Raw genomic sequence first — 4,912 nt, 5'->3', positions numbered from 1 at the left:
AATAAGTGCACGTCGGTCTCGATTTATACCGACAAAATAACCGTTTTGAGACGGTGTTCACATATTTCGAATCACATTTTTAAAAATTAATATATTAACTTTTTAACAACTTTTTTTTTTCACGACAGAATATCATTATCTAGTAATTGACAAGACACACTTTCATAACACAATGATAACTAGAGAACACATTCACGATAAATGATAAAGTACTTTCATACAAAATATAATATGATGGTTAACTTTACCTTACCTCTAAAACAATGGAAAATTAAATAAGATTCCTTGTTGACAATAAATGTGTGATGTTTTCAGTTGAAATGACAGTTTGTTTTATGCTAAAGTTTGCGTCGTCTGCTCGTGACTCAACTAGGATGTTGACAACTTAGGAATTTTTGTGACATATTTTAAGGAAGAGAAAGAATGAGCTTTCACTTCTTTTTTATTGTTCTTTTTTTTTTTTTTTTTTAAATATTCCAGTTAACGGTTGTACTCTGGAAAAACGCTTTTTAAAAACTTTGGCCAGAAAACTCGTCCTTCTAATATCGATCGATTTAAATGACTCTCGTCTTGTCAAATAATCTCTAACCCGGGACTTTCACGAGGATATTGCGAAATTTCAGTTTTGAGAGTTTTTGACAGGACGAGGGTCATTTAAATCGATCGATATTTGAAGGACGAGTTTTCTGGCCAAATTTGTATATTCGAGATTATTCCAGATTACGGCAGTAATTGGAGACGACAGAAGGGGCCTGAGACAAAGTGAGACGGGATGGGACGGGGTGATGAGTGGGAGCGGAGAAACAAAGTGAGATGTGATTTGTGTTGGGGCGGGGGGTGAGGAGGAGGAGGAGGCGTGAGAGTGAGAGACAAAGAAATTGACTGATCAATGAAGAATTTGAAGATGAGTAGTCTCGTTAGTGTGCGTGCGTGCGTGTGTGTGTGTGTGTGTGTGTGTGTGTGTGTGTTTATTTGTTTGCATGCAAACACGTGCGCGTGTTTCATTGTATTTTTGTTTTTTGTTTTGTTTTTGTTTTTCTCACTTCTTTTCATTATTTATTTATTTATTTATTTATTTATTTATTGATACCCGAGACCAGACGATGCTATCTAGAACCCATTCCAATATCGTGTGTTGCCATTTTGGCGATTACAAGCCATTACATAAATCACACTTTCTATTTTTGTTTTCAATCTTTGTTTGGTGGTTGGGGGTTATTTGTTTCGTTTTTGTTTTGTTTTTTGTTTTTTGTTTTTTGTTTTTGTTTTTTGTTGGTTTTTTTTTTTGTTTGTTTTGTTTTTGCTTTGTTTTTGTTTTTCAAAAAAAACAACAACAAACAAACAAGACAAAAACAAAACAAAATAAAAACACAATGAAATACCCGCACATTGGTTTGAGAGTATTTCCATTACAACATTGAACTCATATCATTTTGGTTATCAGAACTGTAAATAGGTGCACGTTGGTTTGAGAGTATTTGCATTACAACAATGAGCCCATGACATTTTGGTTATTAGACCTGTATATAAATATACGTAGGAATATGCCCTTAGTTTTGTTTGCTTTTCAGACCTGTAAAAATGTGAACTTAGTTCTGGAACGTAACGAGTGTGTGGAAAATCCAGCAATTTATCTATTTATTTATTCATACTCATTTACATATTTATTTATTTATCTATTATTTGATTGATTGATTTATTCATTTATTATTTTATTTATGTATGTATTATATGATTGATTTATTCATTCATTTATTTCATGTTTATTTATTATTATTATTATTTTGTTTATTTGATATTTATTTATTCAATTTTTTTTTAATTTATGTATTATTTGATTGATATATTTATTAATTACTCATTTATTTATTATTTCATTTATTTATTTATCTAAGTTACTTATTTATTATTTTTTCATTTCCCATCTCTGACTTACAGTATAACTATCGGAGTAAAAAAAACAACCCAGAAAACCGTTTGTTTGGTTGTTTTTTTGGGTTTTTTTTTTTTGGGGGGGGGGGGGGGGGGGGTTTCAATGGAATAAAATATTGGGCCAATTATTTGTATCCTGATTTATTTATATTGTATCGTGTTGTGTTGGTCTCATTTCTATGTGTCACGTGATGAGACCTATGTCGTGTGTTGTTAGATTATTAAACCAAAGCGAAGACTTGCTTAATAAGTTCCAAGTTTGAGAGTTTTTGCAAAGATGAGGGTCATTTTTTGAAGGATGAGTTTTCTGGCCAAAATTTTAATAAATACTTGTTTATCCAGATTACGACAGTCAGCTGGTTTAACCGATTGATATAATTTGAAGGATGAATTTTCTGGCCAAATTTTTAATAGGCATGATCGATATTACGTTTCCATGTGCCCGAGGTCATTGGTCACATTACAAAGTGTGCTCAAAGTGACCCACAAAGTGAAAATTGTTCACAATTTGAGAAATATCCAACGCTACAATTGGTCATTTTGCTCAACATGATCATGGGTATGTTTACAACTTTCAAAAATAAAGCAGCGTGTTTAGATACATTGAGAAATGTCCAATCGTTGGACAGCAACAAATCATGTGATTGATGACTTGGTTGAACGAAAACATGAATATTGATCGCTCCCATTACGTATCTTTCCAGAGAACGGGCGTTTATTGGTTAAAATGCTGCTTTAAAAAGATCAATCTTAATCTGGTGTTGGAACCGCCCCTCCCGCTAACACCCATACGTGCGGTTATGTGGTCTTGTGGTATGACACTCGCTTTCGGATCGGAAGGTCCCGGGTTCGAGCCTCGCTCGCGCATAGTTGAGTTCTTGGAAAAGGCTCTTTACTCACTTTCTCTCACCGAAGCTCACAACATTGCCATCCTGAAATATAACAGACCAACACACAAAACTACGTGTAGCCTAAAACGTTTATGGTCTGGTTAATACAGATTTATGAGAATTACTCATAAACGTGGATGGCAAAAAACAATAACAAAGACCTGAGTGATGTCATCTCCATTCAATAACAAAAACCTGAGTGATTTCATTCAACTTTATTCTATCGATAGTCAGATTAATACAGTTTAGTGAGAACCACTCATAAAATTGGCTGGCTAAAAACAATAACAATGAGCTGAGTGACGTCACTTCGATAAAAGGTTCAATCCGAACACAACACCGAATTGAGACCGTAGGGCACACAATTATTATAGATAGAACGAAGTTAACGTCACTCATTTAAATAGTACTTAACAGTGTTGAAAAAAGACTCACAATTATTTTCAGTTATCTCTTCCCCGGTGGACAATGGATATGTAATATATAGATAGAACGAAGATGACGTCACTCAAGCCTTTGTTATTGTATTTTGCCATCCGCGTTTGTGAGTAATTCTCACTAAACTGTATCAACCACACTATAAAAGTTCATGGTTACACACAGTTTTGTGTGTGGTCCGTTATACTTCCGGATGGCAATGTTATGAGCTTCTCAGCCAAGCGCATACTATCTATAGGATGACACAAGCAGCCCGTCAGGTGCTTATAGATAGTTCGAAGTTGACGTCACTCAGGTCTTTGTTATTGTTTTTTGCCTTCCGCGTTTATGAGTAATTATCACCAAACTGTATTAAACTAACTATAAACGTTCATGGTTACACACTGTTTTGTGTGTTGGGCCGGTTTACTTCCGGATGGCAATGTTGTTAGTTTCTTAGCCAAGCGCATACTATCTATACGTTCTTTGGACAAAGACATTGATGTAAAAAAAAAAAACAAGGGGTGGGGGGGGGGGGGTGTAGAATTTAATAAGAAATAATGGCAAAGGACATCTTGCAAGTCCATAACGTTTTAATCAGAAGAGAGACAATGTCAACAACCAACGGACTTAACTCTATGATAAAAGATAGTAACTAATTGCAGTACAAAAACTAATGACGTCATTGTTCATTGATATTTCAACACTCCTCCTGAATTTGTACAACTAAAAAGAACTATACTTTACATAGAAGTAAACGAATGAGAATACGTACGAAGCCTAAAAAGTGTCCACCAATGAAAGCATTCAGCGCCATTTTGTTGTTGGCTGAGAATGTAGTAATTACCATTCATTCGGTATCTATGTCAACATAACGACACAAGAAAAACAACAAACAATATCAAAATCCACAATAAAATGTTTCAGAACTGTTGCGTATATTTATGGCACAACGAAGCTGTCAAAAAATGAAGTTAGAGAATGTGTGTAATCATGTATTATAATAACCTGTAATGTGTTTTCCAACCACCACATCATCTACTACTACAACCACCACCACAATATCATCACTAACACTACTACTACAACCACCAGCCCCACATCATTATCACTACCACTACTACTACTCACCACCAGCACATCATCATCACTACCACTACTACAATCACCACAACCACATCGTCATTACTACCACTACTACTGCAACCACCACCACCATATCATCACCATTACCACTACTACCACAACCACCACCACCACTACTACTACAACCACCACCACATCACTACCTCAACTACTACAACCACCACCACAATAGCATCACTACCACTACTACTACAACCACCACAACGACATCGTCATCACGACCACTACTACTACAACCACCACCATATCATTACCATTACCACTACTACTACAACCACCACTACCACCATATCATTACCATTACCACTACTACTGCAACCACCACTACCACCATATCATCACCATTACAACTACTACTACAACCACCACAACCACATCATCATCACTACCACTACTACTACAACCACCACCACATCATCATCACTATCACTACTACTACAACTACAACCACCACCACATTATCATCACTACCACTACTACTACTGCAACCACCACCACCATATCATCATCATTGAAATATTTTTTTT

This window comes from Berghia stephanieae, chromosome 11, assembly GCF_034508935.2.
Source record: "Berghia stephanieae isolate SIO BIC M18660-M18661 chromosome 11, UCSD_Bste_1.3, whole genome shotgun sequence".
Lineage (NCBI taxonomy): Eukaryota > Metazoa > Mollusca > Gastropoda > Nudibranchia > Aeolidiidae > Berghia > Berghia stephanieae.
The sequence above is the reverse complement of the archived record's forward strand: the minus strand, read 5'-3'. Positions refer to the sequence as shown.